This window comes from Triticum aestivum, chromosome 2A (genome assembly GCF_018294505.1).
Source record: "Triticum aestivum cultivar Chinese Spring chromosome 2A, IWGSC CS RefSeq v2.1, whole genome shotgun sequence".
Classification (NCBI taxonomy): domain Eukaryota; kingdom Viridiplantae; phylum Streptophyta; class Magnoliopsida; order Poales; family Poaceae; genus Triticum; species Triticum aestivum.
In genome coordinates this window covers 714,516,845-714,543,110 of record NC_057797.1, presented here as the reverse complement: position 1 = coordinate 714,543,110, position 26,266 = coordinate 714,516,845, and the positions used below count along the sequence as shown (strand labels likewise).

At 45.6% G+C, this 26,266-nt stretch overlaps 2 long non-coding RNA genes across 2 annotated transcripts; one reads left to right on the top strand and one right to left on the bottom strand.

Moving 5' to 3' along the window:
• Nucleotides 1-539: 539 nt before the first annotated feature.
• On the top strand, nucleotides 540-3,395 carry LOC123186120 (uncharacterized). The gene is made up of 3 exons (XR_006493560.1): nucleotides 540-634; nucleotides 1,296-1,427; nucleotides 3,371-3,395. It is a non-coding gene; the product is annotated as an uncharacterized lncRNA (long non-coding RNA).
• LOC123186118 (uncharacterized) lies at nucleotides 1,089-1,546 on the bottom strand. Its single transcript, XR_006493559.1, has 3 exons — nucleotides 1,500-1,546; nucleotides 1,283-1,393; nucleotides 1,089-1,201 (listed from the first exon to the last, which is right to left on the bottom strand). It is a non-coding gene; the product is annotated as an uncharacterized lncRNA (long non-coding RNA).
• Nucleotides 3,396-26,266: the final 22,871 nt, after the last annotated feature.

Here is a 26,266-nt window from a genome sequence, read left to right as displayed (position 1 = left end):
TTTGCCCCTCTTTACTTTCGGTTGGATGATTTGCCCTGCTTTTCCTTTTCCAGTAGATAATATGCCCTTTTTAATTACTGTAATCATTTCTCAGTTTTTATCCCAATTATCACCATGCGAAATGACCCGACTGCCCTTGTGGCAAATTGCAATTATGTCCTAGTCTCCTTCCCCGTGTCGGACTGTTGGTCTTTGCTTCCACTGAACAGTCCATCTCCCCAGTTCATCCCCTTTCTCCCGTCCCTCTCTCTCCCCACTGTACATGTACTGAAGTGGATCCTGGAGGAGGCCGACCAGGACACCTTGGACCCCATCTTGGTGGCGGATACCGCTGCAGCTCGGCGGCGGGGGGCTGCCGTTAAACTCGGAGAGGCGGGCTGGCTCCTGCAGGTCGGAGGCGCTGCAGCTCCTCTGCATCTCGGCGGCCCGGTAGCTCCGCTGCAGCTTGGAGCTGCGGAATAGGCGGATGGCACCGTCGTTGCTCGTTTCGGCGAGGAAAATCCTCGTCGTTGCAGCTGCCACTACCTGCCGTAGGTGGCGTCTGGTCTGCCTGCGCCGGCACTCCGTGAAGCTGGTGACTTTCCTCGGCAAGGGAGGCTCCAGCAAGACCACATCGGCAGCTGTTGTCGGTCAGGTAAGAAATCAATCGGTGCTTGATGCATCTGTACAAATTTTTGTGTGAGCTTGTTGCTACTACGCTACTAATAGCAAGCCTGAACGACATTGTTGGTAGTAATTAGCAGCTGGGCATGCTCCAATTGTCGGGCTGGGTACGATGAAGTGCATTTTCTAATTAAACCACAGGTCAGGCATCTATATATGATGGTATGCATCCTTACATATGCACTTCGGTAGAACTTGGCAGGATATAACCACTTCATAGATAAAGAAATTAAACTGACAACAAGTATCCACTTGGTACATGGAATTCGATGTCATAAAAAGGACTGCTCGGTTCAAATGGCATAACAGTTTGATCTGAGTTTACGTCAAGCAAATTAACAATAATTCTGAGTTCGTATCTCAGAAATTACATCTTCTTCCCCGCAAAAAAAATTACATCTTCTTCCTCCTTGGGGTCATTTTTTTCTTGCATGTCGTAGAGCTTGAAGGGATGTGAGAAGTAGGCGATGGTACAGAAACATTCGTTGTTCCAGATGGTTGTGATGCATCGCCTTCGGCTATGGCCATAGCAAGTCTCCTGCATGTTTACACATCAGTTACAAAAGCAGGATTTCTTTTGCATGAATCAAATGTGCATATGAAAAATATAAACAGTTACCTCCTTGTAATAGGCCCAGGGCTGTTATGAAGGCTGGGAGGCACTGTGATTGTTGTTGTGCGTGTGGGTGTCGCAACAACAGCTGGAGCGAGCTCGTGAGCAGACACGTCGCTGGAAAGTTCAACCACACATGACATTAGAAATGGTATACTAATACTAATTTCATACTAATGTAGATGATATATAGTAGTAGTAGTGGTACTAGTACATGGGTTACCTCTCATTAGCTTCCTTCTTTTTACAAGTTGATTTTCTGTGCCCCAAGATTCCACATTGTTTGCACCTGTTTTTGGTGCCAAATCTCTTCTTTTCTTTTTCCTTCTGTTTGGCACCACCTTCTTGCTCATTTCGTTTTCCATCATCATCTTTTTTCTTCCGTTTGCCACCACCACCATCGTCTTCAAGGCAACTTTTGATCCTCTGCTTCCTCCTTCTCCCAACAGAGCTTTTTAAATCTGGTGGTATCATCTCAAAATCTAGAGTAACCTGAGGCCATTGAGACTTGTCTGTGATTGGTTCAATCTCTCCAGCATAGGCAGCCCGGAACCTACTCACAGAGTAGTAGTCATGCACATATGGTTGGAAGTTCACATCTGCTCTCTCTATAAGAAATGCAAGTGCATGCTCACAGGGCTTTCCAGTGTGCTGCCATTCTAGGCAAGTGCACTCATGGGTACCTATTTTGACAACGTGCCTAAGATTCTTCTTGCTGGTGTCCTTGACCTCACAACTTTCTTCGGTTGATCTTCCAACAACCAAATGGTCAAGTTGTCTAGTTCTGTTATTTATTTGTTGAGAATTTCCCCAATCCTTCTCCTCCTCTCAACAAGTATCATAATTTTCTCTCTTATTTTGTCTGCTTGCTCATCCATGGGCAGATCCTTTGTTCCTTTGATCCAGCTATTGAAGCACTCAGCTAGATTATTGTGAATGTAATCACATTTTATTTCTGTGTTGAAGTCGCATCTCATCCACTTCAAATTATGATAAGTACACAAGTAGGTACTCACTGTAGGTTCAACTTCGAAAATCTTGCCCATATGGTAGTTAAATGTTTCTAGACGGTAAGCCTTGGCTGCTGGCCACATGCGACCAAAAACATCTCCATGAAACTTCTTTTTGAAGTTTGCCATTAGATGCCTAAAGCATTCCCTTTGCTCAGCTTGAGGAAAAACAATTTTAACTGCATTCTCTAACCCTTTGCATGCATCAGTACAAATAGCTAGAGTTTGAAGATGTCCTATTGCCTTATGTAGTTGTTGCATAAACCAAACCCAGTTCTCCTCAGTCTCCGTACCAAAGAAACCAAATGCTAAAGGAAACATCCAGTTTTGTCCGTCTAGTGCTGTACATGCCGCCAATTGACCATTCCACTTTCCAGTCAAATGTGTGGAGTCTATACTGAGATATGGTCTACAACCAGCCAAAAAGCCATCAATGCTTGGCTTAAGTGCCATAAAAAATCTCCGGAAATACACTCCATCTTTTTCCCTCTTGACATCAACCTCAACAATGCTACCCGGAGATCTCTTATCAATCTCAGCTTTGAAGTTGAATAAATTCTGAAAGCTTTTTCCCCAGGTTCCATATATAACATATTTGCGGCCCTTTCTTTTCCCTTTTGAACAGTATCATACCCAATAGTACATTTGTACTCTGCTTGTAGCTTTTTTAGGAGCTCCATGCCACCAATGTTTGGTTCACTTTGAAGATACCCAATTGCCTTTTCTGCCACCCATGCTTGGTCTGCCATGCTTGTAATCACTTTAGCGGTTGATGAACACTTATGAGGCTTTACTATCTTGTTAACCTGCACAATAGCAACCATTAGGTGCAAGTAATTTTTAAAAATTGTTTCAACATAAAAAATGATTAGTGTTAGGTAAGTTTATACCCTGACTGTTTTGCCATCTTCTATCGTTCTAGCAATTATACGCCAAGGGCATCCATTTCCTTTACAGTGACCCACATATCTAGTAGTGTCACTATCCTTGGTCTTAATGTCAAACTTACCTCTAATAGCAAATGTTCCCATAAGCATCCTAAACTCTTTCATCGAACGAAACAAAGAACCTTCCTCTATCACAGGATGTTCCTTATCATACCAAAAGTGATCATCTTCAGGCATATGGTCAGGCACTGGAAGAGCCGCATCAGCAAGTAAGTCCTCATTAATATCAGCTATACATGCATCAACATTTGCAATCGAGGCTTTGATGGCTGCTTCAGATACACATTTTCGTTGCACAGGTTCATCGTCGATTCCAAGCACCGAGCACATATTTTCTTTTGTTATAGGAACATCAATTTCGTCATCATTCATTGGTGCTATCTCAATCTGGGACCAATCAATGCCTCCTTCTGTTGTTGGTACGTATGTATCATTGCTAGCAACCGTCGTTCGCCTACTTGGAGAAGAAATAAGCATTTTAACATAAGGACATCATACAATTACTTACAAAATATTACATCCAAAAATAAAAACAATGCTAGATCTGAAGTATTTTTTCAGGCTTCATCTGAGTTTACTGTACTTTCTATGCAGGTTCATCAACGCCATATGGGAGGGAGGGTCTGAGGCCGAAGGGAGGACCAAATGCTTACCGATCTGGAGCATCTTGTGGCGATCCATGGATACAGGAGTTGCCTCGTCCGGCACTCTGGAATCACCTCGCCGGCTGCTGGTGTGAACCCTCGCTGTCCAGGGGTCGCCAGAGTTGATGGCTTGGTGGCCGGCTGTCCAGGGGCCGCCGGAGTTGACGGCTTGGTGGCCGGCGGTGCATCCACCTGTCCGCTGGGCACAGACATGATGATGCAACGTAATAGAATCAATCTACGATTTCTTGATCAGTTGGTTCTGTTGTGTATACCAACGTAAAGAGGGAAGGAGGCCAGGACATAATTGCAATTTGCCACAAGGGTAGTCGGGTCATTTCGCATGGTGATAATTGGGATAAAAACTGAGAAATGATTACAGTAATTAAAAAGGGCATATTATCTACTGGAAAAGGAAAAGCAGGGCAAATCATCCAACCGAAAGTAAAGAGGGGCAAATTATCAACTGCCCAAATAAAGAGGGGCATATTATCCAATCTCCCGACAGGAGACGCGTTGGCCGTAGCCAGTAGGCACCCAGAGCAGAACCGAACCCGAGCAAATGGCAGGGTGAGAGGCTGCACAAACCCAAGAACCGATGATGAACCGTCCACTCCTCTAGTCTCTGTCACAGAACCGAGAACCGAGCCGAAATCTGAAGCGAACCGGACCCGCACATCGTTTTCTCGACGTGGCTGTCCTTGAGACTTTGGCTGGCTCCGTGTGATGTGTGAACCCCGGGTTCTCCTACTGTGATTATCCCAACTTCTAAGTAAGCACATTCACCCATCAGGATTAAGAGGGCATAACAGAGTGCAGATTTGTGCTAAGCGTCTGATAAAAGAGGGGAACTTAAGTTACAAATCCTCATCTTGCTTGATTACTGTCTCATCTTATAAAAGATGCATCTGATAAAAGAGTTTTCCAAGATAAGTTAAGGTAAGTTACTGTTTCATCTTGATTACTGTTTCAACAACATCAGAGGATGCATCTGATAAAAGAGTGGCAGTTAAGTTACAAATCCTCATCTTGCTTGCTTGTTTTATTACTGTTTCATCTTAACAGAACCACAGTGGATGCATCAGATACAGCCAAAGCGCGAATAAGGATTTTTGGCAGCGGGGTGAAATCAGAGCTCTCCAATAGCTTGGTAAGGAAACACCTACCAGGATACGAGAGAGTCAAGCACTAGCACGCACACAAGTGGAACAATAGTAAACGATGGAGACAGACAGACAAAGCTTCATCATCTTGACTCTATCACAAAAGCGAAAACCGAAGCCGAAGCAGAACCGACCCCCGGAGCCGAACACATTGCTTTCGCCACGTGGTTGTGCTAGAAAGACTCGGCTCGACCAAGTTGTAATTCTCCCTCGTGGTCATGCCGGCAGCTGCACCAATCAGGGTTAAGAGGCATAACAGAGTGCAGATTAGTGGAGTAAGCGTACTTTAACTGATACAAAGGAGAGGTCTGCAGTTATTTTTCTTTTTACAAATCTTCATGTTGCTTGTTTGTTTGATTATTATCCCGTGTTAACAGAACCACATAGGAAAGCGTGAAATGTGTGATGTGTGAACCCCTGGGGTCCCCTGCTGTGATTATCACAAATTCTTCTGAAGAAGCACATGCACCCATCACGAACAGGGTAAAGAGGGCACAAAAGAGTGCACATTAGTGTTAAGCTAGCGCCCGCCATTAAATGTTAAAAGAGCGGAGGTCTGCAGTTACGTTATAAGTGCTCGTATTGCTGTTTGGTTGAGTATTGTTCCGTGTTAAGAGCATCTCTAGCAGACCCCGTATAAGTGATCAAACCCGCAAATTTTTTACGTTTTACAGTTTTGGGCGAAAAAAGTGTTCAGAACAGAAACTGTAAAAGTGGTCCAACCTGTAAATTTTTGAAGGGCCACCGCAAATGCACACCCGAAACCCTTATCTTTGGAAGTTGGAAGGCCGAATTTAGGGGCCCCCGTATACCGGTCAAACCTCGTCGGAGCAAACACGCCGCCGCGGAGTTTGCCGGAATCCGCCCTAAACTCGCCGGAATTCATCACCGCACATCGGAAAAGGCCGCTAGACGCTGCAATCGCTCGCCGCCGGTTCAAATTGGGCGAGCTCGACATCTTCGTGGCCTCCCATGACCTCAGACTGGCCGCCGGAATCCTCCTGACGCGGCAGGCAAAGGGGCACGGCTCGCCTGGCAATAGAGCAACGCGCGGACGACGGAGGCGACGGGGCGTGGCCGGCAAGGCTGAGCGCGGACGACGGAGGCGACGGGGCGTGGCCAGCGAGGCTGGGCGCGACCGGCGCAGTGATGGGGCGCGACCGATGGGCGATGGGGCGTGGCCGACGGGGTTGGGCGCGGCCGGCTGGAGGAAGGGGCAGCAACGGTCGGACTGGAGGAAGAAGCTCTTTATTCCAATTTTACAGCTTGTTTTACAGTATCCATTCGTCCGCGCTAGTTTTTGACCCGCAAACGCGATCTTCGTGAAACTGCAAATGCGTTTTGCGGATTAAGTTTTTGTGGGGTCTGCTAGAATTGCTCTAACAGAACCAAACGGAGATGCATTAGATACAGCCAGTGAAATCAAGTTCCCCAACAGCTCGCTAAGGAAAGGCCTACGAGAATACCGGAGACAAAAGCACCATGACGCACGCAAGTGGATTGAAAATAAACTTTGGACGCATATATAGTTAGAAGAAAAAAGTCCATTTTACTACCCTGAATAAAGTTGGTGGTTCACATAACCCCTAATTTTTTTCTGCTCCTTTCACCCCCTAAACAATCTTATACCGGACAAAATCAGACCCTCGATGGTTTTACCCAAGCTCAAAGCGGTATTTGACCAATGAGAGAGGGGCCCACCTGTTAAAAAAGTCAGCCCAGCCAGCACTGACTAGTCAAACCGGCCAGGGGGGGCCACACGTCATTGGCTTGGTGGTTAAACACAAGAGTTAATTAGATGGGGGTTGTGGTCAGTGACCCAAGACTAACATAACCTAACACTAATCCTAATCTAACCATCGGTGTTAAGGCCGCCGACGAGCATACGTCACAGCAGAGGGCGTGTGAGCTCTATCCCGGCGACCAAATGGCCGGTGGATTCGCCCTGCGTCCGGTGGGCTCGCTCCGCATAGAACGGAGGTGGTAGCGCGAGCGGGGACGGTCAGACCCTTAGGCATGACCGAGGCCAGCAGCGGAGCGTTCGAAGCTAGGTGGCAGGGCACTATAAGGCACATGGAAGAGGGGAGAGGGGTGCACCGGCATTAGGCGCTCACCGTGAGCATGCCAAAGCGGTAGAATGGGCTGGTGAGGGCCCATGGTGAGGGCATGGACCTCGCCCGCGGTCGCCGGAGTGAGGCATCGTGGGGAGGGGGTTGGACGAAGAGGTGACTGAACTCCCCCAAGCAGTTCATCACCCCAGCCAAGAACAGACCCTGGCAAGGCTGTTCTTCCTTATATTGTTCATCATCACCAGCCCAAGGAGGCAATCCACCAACCACACACTGGAGTAGGGTATTACACCACAACGATGGACCGAACCAGTATAAATCTTGTGTCTCCTGTGCAGTTCTTTTAGTAGTTTAGATCCTTGCGAGACGGAGAGGTTGAAGGCGTGATCTCCGCGCGCACCCCAGTGTTCGAACCTTAAGGGTCTGCCGGAACCCACGAATCCGACAGTTCACATAACCCCTGATTTTTTTTCTGCTCCTTTCACCCCCTAAACAATCTCATACCGGACAAAATCAGGCCCTCGATGGTTTTACCCAAGCTCAAAGCGGTATTTGACCAGCGAGAGAGGGGCCCACCCGTTAAAAAAGTCAGCCCAGCCAGCACTGATTAGTCAAACCGGCCAGGGGGGGGGGGCACACATCATTGGCTTGGTGGTTAAACACAAGAGTTAATTAGATGGGGGTTGTGGTCAGTGACCCAAGACTAACATAACCTAACACTAATCCTAATCTAACCATCGGTGTTAAGGCCGCCGACGAGCATACGTCACAGCAGAGGGCGTGGGAGCTCTATCCCGGCGACCAAATGGCCGGTGGATTCGCCCTGCGTCCGGTGGGCTCGCTCCGCATAGAACGGAGGTGGTAGCGCGAGCGGGGACGGTCAGACCCTTAGGCATGGCCGAGGCCAGCAGCAGAGCGTTCGAAGCTAGGTGGCAGGGCACTATAAGGCACATGGAAGAGGGGAGAGGGGTGCACCGGCATTAGGCGCTCACCGTGAGCATGCCAAAGTGGTAGAATGGGCCGGTGAGGGCCCATGGCGAGGGCATGGACCTCGCCCGCGGTCGCCGGAGTGAGGCATCGTGGGGAGGGGGTTGGACGAAGAGGTGACTGAACTCCCCCAAGCAGTTCATCACCCCAGCCAAGAACAGACCCTCGCGAGGCTGTTCTTCCTTATATTGTTCATCATCACCAGCCCAAGGAGGCAATCCACCAACCACACACTGGAGTAGGGTATTACACCACAACGGTGGCCCGAACCAGTATAAATCTTGTGTCTCCTATGCATTTCTTTTAGTAGTTTAGATCCTTGCGAGACGGAGAGGTTGAAGGCGTGATCTCCGCGCGCACCCCAGTGTTCGAACCTTAAGGGTCTGCCGGAACCCACGAATCCGACAGTTCACATAACCCCTGATTTTTTTCCTGCTCCTTTCACCCCCTAAACAATCTCATACCGGACAAAATCAGACCCTCGATGGTTTTACCCAAGCTCAAAGCGGTATTTGACCAGTGAGAGAGGGGCCCACCTGTTAAAAAAGTCAGCCCAGCCAGCACTGACTAGTCAAACCGGCCAGGGGGGCCACACATCATTGGCTTGGTGTTTAAACACAAGAGTTAATTAGATGGGGGTTGTGGTCAGTGACCCAAGTGAAGGAAATATGCCCTAGAGGCAATAATAAAGTTATTATTTATTTCCTTATATCATGATAAATGTTTATTATTCATGCTAGAATTGTATTAACCGGAAACATAATACATGTGTGAATACATAGACAAACAGAGTGTCACTAGTATGCCTCTACTTGACTAGCTCGTTAATCAAAGATGGTTATGTTTCCTGACCATGAACAATGAGTTGTTATTTGATTAACGAGGTCACATCATTAGTAGAATGATCTGATTGACATGACCCATTCCATTAGCTTAGCACCTGATCGTTTAGTATGTTGCTATTGCTTTCTTCATGACTTATACATGTTCCTATGACTATGAGATTATGCAACTCCCGTTTACCGGAGGAACACTTTGGGTACTACCAAACGTCACAACGTAAATGGGTGATTATAAAGGAGTACTACAGGTGTCTCCAATGGTCGACGTTGGGTTGGCGTATTTCGAGATTAGGATTTGTCACTCCGATTGTCGGAGAGGTATCTCTGGGCCCTCTCGGTAATACACATCACATAAGCCTTGCAAGCATTACAACTAATATGTTAGTTGTGAGATGATGTATTACGGAACGAGTAAAGAGACTTGCCGGTAACGAGATTGAACTAGGTATTGGATACCGACGATCGAATCTCGGGCAAGTAACATACCGATGACAAAGGGAACAACGTATGTTGTTATGCGGTCTGACCGATAAAGATCTTCGTAGAATATGTAGGAGCCAATATGGGCATCCAGGTCCCGCTATTGGTTATTGACCAGAGACATGTCTCGGTCATGTCTACATTGTTCTCGAACCCGTAGGGTCCGCATGCTTAAGGTTACGATGACAGTTATATTATGAGTTTATACATTTTGATGTACCGAAGGTTGTTCGGAGTCCCGGATGTGATCACGGACATGACGAGGAGTCTCGAAATGGTCGAGACGTAAAGATTGATATATTGGAAGCCTATGTTTGGACATCGGAAGTGTTCCGGGTGAAATCGGGATTTTACCGGGTTACCGGGAGGTTACCGGAACCCCCCGGGAGCCATATGGGCCTTCATGGGCCTTAGTGGAAAGGAGAAAGGGGCAGCCCAAGGTGGCTGCGCCTCTTCCCCCTCCCCTAGTCCTATTAGGACTAGGAGAAGGTGGCCGGCCCCCCTCTCTCCCTTCCCCTCCGAGGAATCCTAGTTGGACTAGGATTGGGGGGAGGAATCCTACTCCCAGAGGGAGTAGGACTCTCCTGCGCCTCCCTCTATGGCCGGCCAGCCTCCCCCGCTCTCCTCCTTTATATACTGAGGCAGGGGCACCTCTAAACACACAAGTTGACACAAGTTGATCCTCCTGATCGATTCCTTAGCCGTGTGCGGTGCCCCCTGCCACCATATTCCTCGATAATACTGTAGCGGAGTTTAGGCAAAGCCCTGCTGCTGTAGTTCATCAAGATCGTCACCACGCCGTCGTGCTGACAGAACTCTCCCCCGACACTTTGCTGGATCAGAGTCCGGGGATCGTCATCGAGCTGAACGTGTGCTCGAACTCGGAGGTGCCGTAGTTTCGGTGCTTGATCGGTTGGATCGTGAAGACGTACGACTACTTCCTCTACGTCGTGTCATCGCTTCCGCAGTCGGTCTGCGTTGGGTACGTAGACAACACTCTCCTCTCGTTGCTATGCATCACATGATCCTGTGTGCGCGTAGGAATTTTTTTGAAATTACTATGAAACCCAACAGTGGCATCCAAGCCTAGGTTAATGATGTTGATGTTATATGCACGAGTAGAACACAAGTAAGTTGTGGACGATACAAGTCATACTGCCTACCAGCATGTCATACTTTGGTTCGGCGGTATTGTTGGACGAGACGACCCGGACCAACCTTACGCGTACGCTTACGCGAGACCGGTTCCCTCGACGTGCTTTGCACAGAGATGGCTTGCGGGCGACTGCCTCTCCAACTTTAGTTGAACCAAGTATGGCTACGCCCGGTCCTTGCGAAGGTTAAAACGGAGTCTATTTGACAAACTATCGTTGTGGTTTTGATGCGTAGGTGAGATTGGTTCTTACTTAAGCCCGTAGCAGCCACGTAAAACATGCAACAACAAAGTAGAGGACGTCTAACTTGATTTTGCAGGGCATGTTGTGATGTGATATGGTCAAGGCATGATGCTGAATTTTATTGTATGAGATGATCATGTTTTGTAACCGAGTTATCGGCAACTGGCAGGAGCCATATGGTTGTCGCTTTATTGTATGCAATGCAATCGCGATGTAATGCTTTACTTTATTACTAAACGGTAGTGATAGTCGTGGAAGCATAAGATTGGCGAGACGACAACGATGCTACGATGGAGATCAAGGTGTCGCGCCGGCGACGATGGTGATCATGACGGTGCTTCGGAGATGGAGATCACAAGCACAAGATGATGATGGCCATATCATATCACTTATATTGATTGCATGTGATGTTTATTTTTTTATGCATCTTATCTTGCTTTGATTGACGGTAGCATTATAAGATGATCTCTCACTAAATTATCAAGAAGTGTTCTCCCTGAGTATGCACCGTTGCAAAAGTTCTTCGTGCTGAGACACCACGTGATGATCGGGTGTGATAGGCTCTACGTTCAAATACAACGGGTGCAAAACAGTTGCGCACGCAGAATACTCAGGTTAAACTTGACGAGCCTAGCATATGCAGATATGGCCTCGGAACACGGAGACCGAAAGGTCGAGCGTGAATCATATAGTAGATATGATCAACATAATGATGTTCACCAATGAAACTACTCCATCTCACGTGATGATCGATTATGGTTTAGTTGATTTGGATCACGTGATCACTTAGAGGATTAGAGGGATGTCTATCTAAGTGGGAGTTCTTAAGTAATATGATTAAATTGAACTTAAATTTATCATGAACTTAGTCCTGGTAGTATTTTGCAAATCATGTTGTAGATCAATAGCTCGCGTTGTTGCTTCCCTGTGTTTATTTTGATATGTTCCTAGAGAAAATTGTGTTGAAAAATGTTAGTAGCAATGTTGCGGATTTGATCCGTGATCTGAGGTTAAATCCTCATTGCTGCACAGAAGAATTATGTCCTTAATGCACCGCTAGGTGACAGACCTATTGCAGGAGCAGATGCAGAAGTTATGAACATCTGGCTAGCTCAATATGATGACTACTTGATAGTTTAGTGCACCATGCTTAACGGCTTAGAATCGGGACTTCAAAGACGTTTTGAACGTCATGGACCATATGAGATGTTCCAGGAATTGAAGTTAATATTTCAAGCAAATACCCGAGTTGAGAGATATGAAGTCTCCAACAAGTTCTATAGCTAAAAGATGGAGGAGAATCGCTCAACTAGTGAGCATGTGCTCAGATTGTCTGGGTACTTCAATCGCTTGAATCAAGTGGGAGTTAATCTTCCAGATAAGATAGTGATTGACAGAATTCTCTAGTCACCATCACCAAGTTAGTAGAACTTCGTGATGAACTATAGTATGCAAGGGATGATGAAAATGATTCCCGAGCTCTTCGTGATGTTGAAATCAACGAAGGTAGAAATCAAGAAAGAGCATCAAGTGTTGATGGTTGACAAGATCACTAGTTTCAAGAAAAAGGGCAAAGGGAAAGAAAGGGGAACTTCAAGTAGATTGACAAGCAAGTTGTCACTCCCACGAAGAAGCCCAAAGCTGAACCAAAGCCTGAAACTGAGTGCTTACACTGCAAAGGAAATGGTCACTGGAAGCGGAACTACCCTAAATATTTGGTGGATAAGAAGGATGGCAAAGTGAAAAAGGGTATATTTGATATACAGGTGTTTGATGTGTACTTTACTAGTGTTTATAGCAACCCCTCGGTATTTGGTACTGGTTCAGTTGCTAAGAGTAGTAACTCGAAACGGGAGTTGCAGAATAAACAGAAACTAGTTAAGGGTGAAGTGATGATGTGTGTTGAAAGTAGTTTCAAGATTGATATGATCATCATCGCACACTCCCTATTCTTTCAGGATTAGTGTTGAACCTAAATAAATGTTATTTGGTGTTTGCGTTGAGCATGAATATGATTTGATCATGTTTATTGCAATACGGTTATTCATTTAAGTAAGAGAATAAACTGTTGTTCTATTTACATGAATAAAACCTTATATGGTTACACACCCAATGAAAATGGTACATTGGATCTCGATCGTAGTGATACACATATTCATAATATTGATGCCAAAAGATGCAAAGTTAATAATGATAGTGCAACTTATTTGTGGCACTGCCGTTTGGGTCATATCGGTGTAAAGCGCATGAAGAAACTCCATAAAGATGGATTTTCGGAATCACTTGGTTATGAATCATTTGATGCTTGCGAACCGTGCCTTTGGGCAAGATGACTAAAACTCCGTTCTTCGGAACAATGGAACGAGTTACTGACTTGTTGGAAATAATACATACCGATGTATGCGATCCAATGAGTGCTGTTGCTCGTGGCAAGCATCGTTGTTTTCTGACCTTCACAAGATGATTTGAGCAGATATGGGTATATCTACTTGATGAAACATAAGTCTGAAATAGTTGAAAGGTTCAAAGATTTTCAGAGTGAAGTGGAAAAATCATCGTAACAAGAAAATAAAGTTTCTGCGATCTGATCGCGGAGACAAATATTTGAGTTACGAGTTTGGTCTTCAATTAAAACAATGTGGAATAGTTTCACAGCTCACGCCACCTGGAACACCACATCGTTATGGTGTGTCCGAACGTCGTAACCGCACTTTATTTGATATGGTGCGATCTATGATATCTCTTTACCACTATCGTTTTGGGGTTATGCATTAGAGACAGCTGCATTCACGTTTTAAAATAGGGCACCATCTAAATCCGTTGAGACGACACTGTATGAACTATGGTTTAGCAGTAAACCTAACCTGTTGTTTTCTAAAGTTTGGGGCTGCGATGCTTATGTGAAAAAGGTTTCATCCTGATAAGCTCGAACCCAAATCGGAGAAGTGCGTCTTCATACCCAAAGGAAATTGTTGGGTACACCTTCTATCACAGATCCGAAGGCAAGACATTCGTTGCTAAAATGGATCCTTTCCAGAGAAGGAGTTTCTCTCGAAAGAAGTGAGTGGGAGGAAAGTAGAACTTGACGAGGTAACTGTACCTGCTCCCTTACTGGAAAGTAGTTCATCACAGAAAACTGTTTCAGTGACACCTACACCAGTTAGTGAGGAAGTCAATGATGATGATCATGAAACTTCAGATCAAGATACTACTGAACTTCGTAGATCAACCAGAGTAAGATCCGCACCAGAGTGGTACGGTAATCCTGTTCTGGAGGTCATGCTACTAGATCATGATGAACCTACAAACTATGAAGAAGCGATGATGAGCCCAGATTCCGCAAAGTGGCTAGAAGCCATGAAATCTGAGATGGGATCCATGTATGAGAACAAAGTATGGACTTTGGTTGACTTGCCCGATAATCGGCAAGCGATTGAGAATAAATGGATCTTTAAGAAGAAGACTGACGCTGATGGTAATGTTACTGTCTACAAAGCTCGACTTGTCGCAAAAGGTTTTCGGCAAGTTCAAGGAATTGACTACGATGAGACCTTCTCACCCGTAGCGATGCTTAAGTCCGTCCGAATCATGTTAGCAATTGCCGCATTTTATGATTATGAAATTTGGCAAATGGATGTCAAAACTGCATTCCTGAATGGATTCCTGGAAGAAGAGTTGTATATGATGCAACCAGAAGGTTTTGTCGATCCAAAGGGAGCTAACAAAGTGTGCAAGCTCCAGCGATCCATTTATGGACTGGTGCAAGAATCTCGGAGTTGGAATATACGCTTTGATAAGTTGATCAAAGCATATAGTTATTGTACAGACTTACAGTGAAGCCTGTATTTACAAGAAAGTGAGTGGGAGCACTACAACATTTCTGATAAGTATATGTGAATGACATATTGTTGATCGGAAATAATGTAGAATTATTCTGCAAAGCATGAAAGGATACTTGAATAAAAGTTTTTCAAAGAAAGACCTTGGTGAAGCTGCTTACACATTGAGCATCAAGATCTATATAGATAGATGAAGACGCTTGATAAGATTTTTTCAATGAATACATACCTTGATAAATTTTTGAAATAGTTCAAAATGGAACAGTCAAAGAAGGAGTTCTTGCCTGTGTTGCAAGGTGTTAAGTTGAGTAAGACTCAAAGCCCGACCACGGCAGAAAATAGAAAGAGAATGAAAGTCATTCCCTATGCCTCAGTCATAGGTTTTATAAAGTATGCCATGCTATATACCAGATCTATTGTATGCCATACCACTGAGTTTGGCAAGGGAGTACAATAGTGATCTAGGAGTAGATCACTGGAGAGCGGTCAAAATTGTCCTTAGTGGAATAAGGATATGTTTCTCGATTATGGAAAAAGGTTCGTCGTAAAAGGTTACGCCGATGCAAGTTTGACACTAATCTAGATGACTCTAAGTCTTGATCTAGATGCATATTGAAAGTGGGAGCAATTAGCTAGAGTAGCTCCGTGCAGAGCATTGTAGACATAGAATTCGCAAAATACTTACGGATCTGTATATGACATACCCGTTGACTAAGATTCTCTCACAAGCAAAACATGATCACACCTTAGTTAATCACATAGCGATGTGAACTAGATTACTGAATCTAGTAAACCCTTTGGGTGTTGGTCACATAGCAATGTGAACTATGGGTGTTAATCACATGGTGATGTGAACTATTGCTGTTAAATCACATGGCGATGTGAACTAGATTATTGACTCTAGTGCAAGTGGGAGACTGAAGGAAATATGCCCTAGAGGCAATAATAAAGTTATTATTTATTTCCTTATATCATGATAAATGTTTATTATTCATGCTAGAATTGTATTAACCGGAAACATAATACATGTGTGAATACATAGACAAACAGAGTGTCACTAGTATGCCTCTACTTGACTAGCTCGTTAATCAAAGATGGTTATGTTTCCTGACCATGAACAATGAGTTGTTATTTGATTAACGAGGTCACATCATTAGTAGAATGATCTGATTGACATGACCCATTCCATTAGCTTAGCACCTGATCGTTTAGTATGTTGCTATTGCTTTCTTCATGACTTATACATGTTCCTATGACTATGAGATTATGCAACTCCCGTTTACCGGAGGAACACTTTGGGTACTACCAAACGTCACAACGTAAATGGGTGATTATAAAGGAGTACTACAGGTGTCTCCAATGGTCGATGTTGGGTTGGCGTATTTCGAGATTAGGATTTGTCACTCCGATTGTCGGAGAGGTATCTCTGGGCCCTCTCGGTAATACACATCACATAAGCCTTGCAAGCATTACAACTAATATGTTAGTTGTGAGATGATGTATTACGGAACGAGTAAAGAGACTTGCCGGTAACGAGATTGAACTAGGTATTGGATACCGACGATCGAATCTCGGGCAAGTAACATACCGATGACAAAGGGAACAACGTATGTTGTTATGCGGTCTGACCGATAAAGATCTTCGTAGAATATGTAGGAGCCAATATGGGCATCCAGGTCCCGCTATTGGTTATTGACCAGAGACATGTCTCGGTCATGTCTACATTGTTCTCGAACCCGTAGGGTCCGCACGCTTAAGGTTACGATGACAGTTATATTATGAGTTTATACATTTTGATGTACCGAAGGTTGTTCGGAGTCCCGGATGTGATCACGGACATGACGAGGAGTCTCGAAATGGTCGAGACGTAAAGATTGATATATTGGAAGCCTATGTTTGGACATCGGAAGTGTTCCGGGTGAAATCGGGATTTTACCGGGTTACCGGGAGGTTACCGGAACCCCCCGGGAGCCATATGGGCCTTCATGGGCCTTAGTGGAAAGGAGAAAGGGGCAGCCCAAGGTGGCTGCGCCTCTTCCCCCTCCCCTAGTCCTATTAGGACTAGGAGAAGGTGGCCGGCCCCCCTCTCTCCCTTCCCCTCCGAGGAATCCTAGTTGGACTAGGATTGGGGGGAGGAATCCTACTCCCAGAGGGAGTAGGACTCTCCTGCGCCTCCCTCTATGGCCAGCCAGCCTCCCCCCCTCTCCTCCTTTATATACTGAGGCAGGGGCACCTCTAAACACACAAGTTGACACAAGTTGATCCTCCTGATCGATTCCTTAGCCGTGTGCGGTGCCCCCTGCCACCATATTCCTCGATAATACTGTAGCGGAGTTTAGGCAAAGCCCTGCTGCTGTAGTTCATCAAGATCGTCACCACGCCGTCGTGCTGACGGAACTCTTCCCCGACACTTTGCTGGATCAGAGTCCGGGGATCGTCATCGAGCTGAACGTGTGCTCGAACTCGGAGGTGCCGTAGTTTCGGTGCTTGATCGGTTGGATCGTGAAGACGTACGACTACTTCCTCTACGTCGTGTCATCGCTTCCGCAGTCGGTCTGCGTTGGGTACGTAGACAACACTCTCCTCTCGTTGCTATGCATCACATGATCCTGTGTGCGCGTAGGAAATTTTTTGAAATTACTACGAAACCCAACACCAAGACTAACATAACCTAACACTAATCCTAATCTAACCATCGGTGTTAAGGCCGCCGACGAGCATACGTCACAGTAGAGGGCGTGGGAGCTCTATCCCAGCGACCAAATGGCCGGTGGATTCGCCCTGCGTCCGGTGGGCTCGCTCCGCATAGGATGGAGGTGGTAGCGCGAGCGGGGACGGTCAGACCCTTAGGCATGGCCGAGGCCAGCAGCGGAGCGTTCGAAGCTAGGTGGCAGGGCACTATAAGGCACATGGAAGAGGGGAGAGGGGTGCACCGGCATTAGGCGCTCACCGTGAGCATGCCTAAGCGGTAGAATGGGCTGGTGAGGGCCCATGGCGAGGGCATGGACCTCGCTCGCGGTCGCCGAAGTGAGGCATCATGGGGAGGGGGTTGGACGAAGAGGTGACTGAACTCCCCCAAGCAGTTCATCACCCCAGCCAAGAACAGACCCTCGCGAGGCTGTTCTTCCTTATATTGTTCATCATCACCAGCCCAAGGAGGCAATCCACCAACCACACACTGGAGTAGGGTATTACACCACAACGGTGGCCCGAACCAGTATAAATCTTGTGTCTCATGTGCAGTTCTTTTAGTAGTTTAGATCCTTGCGAGACGGAGAGGTTGAAGGCGTGATCTCCGCGCGCACCCCAGTGTTCGAACCTTAAGGGTTTGCCGGAACCCACGAATCCGACAGTTCACATAACCCCTGACTTTTTTCCTGATCCTTTCACCCCCTAAACAATCTCATACCGGACAAAATCAGACCCTTGATGGTTTTGCCCAAGCTCAAAGCGGTATTTGACCAGTGAGAGAGGGGCCCACCTGTTAAAAAAGTCAGCCCAGCCAGCACTGACTAGTCAAACCGGCCAGGGGGGCCACACGTCATTGGCTTGGTGGTTAAACACAAGAGTTAATTAGATGGGGGTTGTTGTCAGTGACCCAAGACTAACATAACCTAACACTAATCCTAATCTAACCATCGGTGTTAAGGCCGCCGACGAGCATACGTCACAACAGAGGGCGTGGGAGCTCTATCCCGGCGACCAAATGGCCGGTGGATTCGCCCTGCGTCCGGTGGGCTCGCTCCGCATAGAACGGAGGTGGTAGCGCGAGCGGGGACGGTCAGACCCTTAGGCATGGCCGAGGCCAGCAGTGGAGTGTTCGAAGCTAGGTGGCAGGGCACTATAAGGCACATGGAAGAGGGGAGAGGGGTGCACCGGCATTAGGCGCTCACCGTGAGCATGCCAAAGCGGTATAATGGGCTGATGAGTCGCCCGCGGTCGCCGGAGTGAGGCATCGTGGGGAGGGGGTTGGACGAAGAGGCGCTCATCAATGACGTGTCTGGAAGATTGGCAGCACCGCATGGAGCTCACGGCAAGGTCACAAAGGTCAGGGAGACTCGAGAGGCAACAGATCGACGACGGCGACTGATGGTCGGAAGTGAGGAAGATGAGCTCGATTCAGTCGATTTTGGGCGTCATCGATCGATTGAGTCGACATTTGAGCTTTCTAGGGCAAGGAGACCCTCGTAGACAAGGTTTGCTGATGAGGAGTGGATGTTGGCCGTGTAGATGCAAACGGCTACCCCTGGCAGCGTGCTTTCAACAAGCTGCGCCAGCGGTTGAAGACGACCCTGCCCCTCGCTGGGTTGGGCTGGGCCAATATTTACAACAGGTAAGGCCACTTCTTTTATATTTCTTAGTTTTAAAAAAAACTGACAAGTGGGACCCACCCACAAGTCAAAACCATCGTTGACCAGCACCACGTCAGCTGCAAAGTCCAGAAAAACTATCCAGGTTTTTTTTTTGTCTGATATGAAATTGTTTAGGAGGATAAGGGAACCGAAAAAAAAATCAAGGGGTAATGTAAACCACCAACTTTGTTTAGGTAGTAAAACGGACTTTTTTCTAGTTAGAATGTTTGAATCATCGTCTTCGCTCTCTACCACAAAACCGAAAACCGAAGCCGAGGCAGAACACATCGCTTTCGCCACGTGGTTGTGCTGAAAAGTCTCGGCTTGACCCATTTGTTATCTCTGAACCCCTTTCGTGGGCATCCCAGCACCTGCACCAATCAGGGTTGAGACTTGAGAGGCAGAACAGAGTGCAGGTTGGTGCTTGGCGTTCTTGACTGATAAAGGAGCATAGGTATGCAGTTATGTTACAGATCCTCATGTTGCTTGCCTGTTTGATTATTGTGTCATGTTAATATAAGCACGGACGATGTACTACAGCCGAAATGTGACTAAGTTTTTTTTGGCACCGGAACAAAATTAAGTTCTCTCCTTACTTTAATATTTTTTATAAGTGTTTTTTTTTCATTTTTCGATGGAATTTCCATGTGTAAATGTGGGCACATGCTATGATCATGCAAAATTATTGAAGAAAAAACATTCAGCTATGGGTTACGTTTATCATGAAAATAATAAGGGAATGATGACTAGTGCATCCATTAGTTAGAATATGTTTTCGTTGTGGGTGGAGGATTTAGAAAAAACACAACGCAAGACACCCACGATGCAATCGTTGGTTCCGGGGAAGTGTCTTCCACCGCCTCAATGGCGGAAGCGAAATTTTCAGGGGATCGAAAGGGCAGCAGCGCCGAGCGGAGAACACTATATTTTCAGCGAAACGTGAAGCCTAAAAGATCGTATGGGCCAGAGTAAATTGCACAAAACCACCACTTTGAAGTCTAGGTTTGCAAAAAACATTACAATATTTTTTTTTGCAGAAAACATCACGTTTACGGTAATCTTTTTGCAAAAAAAACATTGACCGGCGGATCGGGCTCAGTTAAGTGAGTTTATGACAAATGGGGCCCGCCAGTTAGACTGACGTGGCACCAATTTCTCACACCGTTACATGAAAACGTTGCTGAACATGGGGCCGTTTGTCAGCCTAACAAGCCTCTCTTCGGTATTCCATCGAACACTTTGCGTGCAGTGCACAGGCCGCCGTCGCGAGGGCGCAGGGATCCCGCCGGTGGAGACCTCTGCCTCGGCCGGGGTTGGGACGGGCAACGACAGTGAGCAGCAGACGCGGCGGGCGCGGCGATCGATCCTGATGAGCTAAGCGACGAGGCGCCTCTTCAGAGGCGGGGCCAGGAAATTTAGCCATTGGGTTCACTCACAGACTTGTGAGAATTCGATACAAATTGATTACGTGGAAAGCCTACTTTTACACACTCTTAGAACAAGAGTAAAGGACTCGAAGCTAACATAACAATATATTTATGATATAATATATTGTGTTACAGTAAAAAACAGAAATACCTGTTGAATGAAGTCATAAAACCTCTTTTTACATATTATAAATAGAGTGGTACTAAAAATCCTCACAAATTCAATTCTTTGTTGTGATTTCTGTCTTCATGAAAACATTGAATCAAAAGCAAGTTTAAAATAAATACCATCAAATCAAGCAAAAGAGGCATGTTAAGTCACTCGCATTTTTAAGTGCCCCATTTCAATTTCCGTAATTTTAAAAAGATCGAACAAAACATTAATATAATTGGTAAAAAATATAGTTTTCACCACACAGCAAATTAAAGTATCACTCTTGAACCGATTACCCATTTTGGTATACACTTTTTCTTGACAACATTCATAACTGAAAAGCACGCCTTCAATAATGTTGTGGCAGCTAGCAGTAGCTTTAGAAGGGGATTGACCAAAGAAAAAGTAATATGCTTATTGATCAAACTGTTCTGGATTAAATTTTCATGAAACATCGCCAGTGGACATGAAGTCTGCATAGTCCCCTGATTAAATATCTTTGTCTAATATCATCATGCATGCTCTAAAATTCTCTTCCGATTAGCCGTAAGGCAACACATCTAATTTAATTCCTCTCGCTTTAAAGACCGCTTGCAACCACGCTTTTATGCACTTTGCCTATGTCTAGCAGATGGTGCGGCCTTGAAGTTCCCGCATCATTATCTGGATCTGGTGGTCGACTTCCCTTTAAGAAACTCCATTCAATAGGCTAGGTCAATCAAATTACAAGGAATAAGCAATTACCAAACTAGGGCATGTGCAACAGAAAGGAGATGTGATGACTGATGATGCAATCTCAATACCTTGAATTTGAATTATAATAGTCGGCTTGCCGCTCTCGAGACCTCGTTGTCGTCTCGTCGCTCGTGCGTCGAGTGGTGTCTAATTGATGGCGAATAGGAGAGACCAGATCACAAAGTCGAGGAAGTGAACAAGAATGGCGAAAGGTCATGCGGCTGCCGTGTACATAAGAGAATATGAATAAGGGATGGAAGCAACGAATATGAACCTCGATGACGAAAGAAAACCAGTAGGAAGCCACAAAGAGGCTTGTCACAACGGCAATTCCCTTGTGGCCTTTTGGGCTTTGCATTGAGCAATTCTAAATTTGATGGGGTCAGACCGTATTTTTTTTTGGGGTCAAAGTATGTACGTGTGTGTATGCTATACGCGGCCAGAAAAATTCATTGGGTTCAGCTGAACCCAATGCCAGTATGCTGGCTCCGCCCCTGCGCCTCTTCCTTTTTTTCGTCTGGCGCTGGCGGTGGCGGCCATCGACGCGGCACGGCGGCAGCTTAGGGCTCCTCATACTCCAGTCCTCCTTGCTTCTCACAAATCTCATATCGAGAGGACGGTTTTGTTCTAACGCGGTAGGTCCTTTTCAGGAGTCAGGAGTGCCGAGGGCAGGACAAGGAACGGCCGAATGGCTGCCTCCACGGAGGCCATCTCCCGTTCTACGATTTTTAAGCATCGTCGCCTCAATAACCTGTGATTGCGTGAAGCCCTTGACTTTGAGTTTCAATTTCGGCCTGCTATTTAGATCTGCTAAAATTTTATAGTTAATTTTATTCTTTTCATCTATTAGGCATCTAGCATTGCAAAGCACACTAAAAGAATGATGTTGCTTAAGTGAAGACCATTATACAACCAAAAATAGGTACAATTCTTGATATTTCCAATTGGTAGGTAAGATATTATGGACTTTATATTTTTTTAGCAACATGAACTTTATATTATTATAGTCCTGTTTATGTAGTTTTTTTAGTGATATAAGGCCCATTTTAGAGTTTCGCACAGGGCCTCCAATTATACCGGCTCGGCCCTGCTTGGCTGCATGAGGAAACTAAATTTGACCCGCCGTTTGGTTGGCTGCATCGCATTAGGCACACATATTACTCGTTGTTTGGTTGCAACCTTGCATAAGGTGCTGTCACCACTTCTCAGTGGTGGTGACCTTACCACACATGATCTGAACAGTTTCACTCCTACGTACGAAACAAATTACGGTTCATCCTAGCTACTATCAAATGGCAGCATAGATTATTAAGAGCCATATGGCTGAATAGGGGAACGTTCATCTATCAGCAACTCATAATGCTGGATACCCCTTACACCTATGCATCGACTTCACCTCCCTCACCTCGGCACCACTCTCTCACCTATCAATAGCATAAGCCCTCGTCGTGCAGCTACTCGTGGTCTCGCATTGTTCGGGTCGCATCTTCGAGGACACAATCGTCACGTGGGTAGAAAATCCCAACCGTTTTGCTAGAATAGATGTCGAGCATGTGTATGTATGTAATCGGACCGAACTGATTTAGTAAATCCACCATCCAATTGATCTTAGGACGGGATGAATGGTATTTCTAATTTACAGTAAGCTACCCTTTTCTTGTTAAGTGAAAATTCACCTCAATATGTTGTCCTTGTCTCACAACAGACCAAATATATGACCACTCGTGAACCTACGCGCGGGAGGGGCAGGGCACTAAAATTTTGACATTTCCTTAATTAATTTTAGAGATTGCAGAATTAAGTTACTCTAAAATGTTTCTAAGTGGAACAACATATATGACAAAATAGCGAGCAACATGTTTATCCCGAAGTTCATTCCCTTCGGTGGGATCGTTGGGGTTGCTAAACTCCATGGAGAGGTGGATGCCCTCCTATACCCTCAATGACAACAAATGTCTCGTCTTCTTCTCCGAGAGTCTCGGCCAACAAATGCCCTTGCTCCCTTCACTAAAGAGGACACCTTGCTTGGAGCTTAAATTAATCTCTCATTTTTTTCCTTTCTTTGATATCGTTTTTTTTCTCATTTTGCATTATTTTTAGTATGTTTTTGTTATATTTTAGTTTTGTTACCTCTTTATTTTAAAAAAATCCGCATTGTATTTTTAATTTATTTATGTTTCCGTGTTCTGTTTTTGGTTGTTATGGGACACGAGACAATTTTTTTATTAATTCACTTATTTTGGTATTTATTTCCATTTTTACTATTCTTTGATTATAAATGTATTGACATTAATTTTCACACATATGGACATTTTGACCTGAAATATTTAAGCAACTATTTGAGATATGCAAAACATATATATTTGAAGTGCATGAATATTTTCATTTGATGGAAAACATTGTTTCTCGTACAATATGGGTATTTTTACAATTATAATATTTACTTTCTAATAATGTGATCAATCTGTTTAATATACACGGATAAATTTCACAAAGCCGTATAAAAACAATTAAGTACGAGACTAAACATTTGTATTGACCTGTTAATTAGTCATTAATATGTCATTCATTAAAGTGTTCCCTTTTTATGAGGAATATTAAAGTGATTACTGAATATAAGTTTAAGATGTCTATTTTTCGGAAAAATATAAAAATATACCCCCTCCGTCCTAAAATAAGTGTCTTGAGCTTAGTATAAATTTGTACTAGAGCTAGTACAAAGTTGAGACACTTATTTTGGGACGGAGGGAGTATGTATTTAGGCTATATATAAATGTATGTGCTAATGGGTTGTACCAATGTTCGGCCCATTTAATTTGTTTGTCTTCTTGAGGCTTACTGGCTTACCCTCCTACGCCACGCGCCGGTAGTTGCCAGCCGCCGCCGCCGCCGCCTGGAAGCCCAATGTCCCGGCCAGTCGGGGCTGGCCCGCCGTGATGGCAGCGCGCTCAGGGAATGCCTCACAGGCGAGCTCGCCACCTCCAGCCCCCGGCTCCGGTGAGCCTATGGGCGTCGATGCGGAGGCGCCGTGGGCAGATCCTTACGAAGTTGCAGAAGGACATTAGCGAGGTCGACGGTGCTGCTAAGGCTGAAGCTGTGAGCATCCTATGCTGGTTTCAGAGGATGTAAACTTCTCCCAGAAAAGCATGTGGTTCAACAATACGGAGCTGTTACAATGGCTGAATATGAAGAAGAGTTCAGCACAAAACTAAGCTTGCAGAAATTCATTGCTGTCAGTGAAAAGCTAACAGAACCACAAAAGCAGCTTCTCAGAGATATTGGTTTTGGATACATTCTCGATCTGTGCTGCCGCGAGCTTCCAAGGTGTTTCGTCCGTTGGCTTGTCCGCTATTTTGATTGCCCTTCCGGTACCTCATGCTGGTTTCAGAGGATAAATAAACAGAAGGTAATTGTAAGATTGCTCCAAGTGATAAATGACAGGCTCTCTATTTATAGTTGTTTTTTCTTAAACTAGTTACATTTCTTGTTTTTTTATCCACATCTAACTACCATCGTCTACAAGTGACTGATATAACTTGTTCCATTCTTTCTATGATAGTGGAACCCGACATTTTTCGGGTTCGTATGGGAAAAAAGTGACTGATATAAGCACAAACTAAAAATTGCACCTACACTTTACTACTACTACACAACTGAGAGCAATTTTAATCGAACTTCCAAAAAAAATCGGGCAACTTAGATTTATCAAAAGACAAAAGTGAATCTATGAACCATCTTGTTGCTTGCTTGTAGTAGAGCGTGTTTGATTGTATTTTGTCTAACTTTGCTGCAAACTAGTAATTGTGTGCAAAGCATGGCTGGCTAATATAAATGAGTCATAAAATAAATATTCTTCACTTGATATTTGCAAGTATATTTCTAATACCTTTTACGCTTCGTTTGGATGTTTACATTCAGGCCTGGTACTGGGCATTGGCATTCATCTGGGCCGAATATCCTCAATACCACCGTTTGGGTGACCTTGGCATTCAACCGTGGCATTCGGGCTCGATATCGAGCGACCCGTCCCTAACGCAAAATACCCCTGGCCCAATTCGGAGGGTCTGTGCTCGACATCGCTAGGTATTGGAAACCAGCGTCCCCGCTCGAGACAGAAAAGGTCTCGCTCGCGCGTGCCAAGGAACGACGGCGGCGCAGGTACCCACCCCCCCACCACCTCCACGGCTCCGCCCTGGGCTCCGGCGGCCGGCGGCCCTCCACCCCGAGCTCCGGCGAGCGCAAGCAGCCCATCCCGAGCTTCAGCACCCAGCGCCACCCTCCCGCCCCACCTCCAGCGCAAGCTCCGGCGGCCGGCGTCCCTCCACGCCGAGCTCCGGCGGCCCGCGCCACCCTTCCGTCCCGCCTCCACCGCGAGATCCAACGGCCGGCGCCACCCTTCTGCCCAGCCTCCACCGCGAGATCCAGCGGCCGGCGTGCCTCCACCCCGAGCTCGGGCGCGGGTTTCTTGCTGACCGCCTTCCTACCCTCTTTGTAGAGCTCCGGCCTTCTCCCCTCTCCCCTGTCCGGCCTCCTCTTTGCTTGATGTCTCGGCAAAGTCTCATTCAACTTAATTCCTCACTTTGACCATCCAAACAGAATTTGGCATTCAACCTCAATATCAACTCATGTTCCAGATACCTAAACATCCAAACAGAAATATTGGCATTCAATCCCAATACCAATATACTGTGATATTGGTATTCAACCGAATGCAATGCCAAGCCTCCCAATGCCAACATCCAAACGGAGTGTGGATTTTCTTGTGTTGGATATTGCTTTTGGTACAGCCTGCTTATTTATTAGAAAAACCCTGCAAATTATGCACACTGAAAGGGTAATATGTACATATACTGTACTAAATTACGCATATAACAAACTCAAGAAAATTCAGATATGTACAAATCTCCAAAGCAAAGACATGAATAGTTTTCTTCTTGATAACGC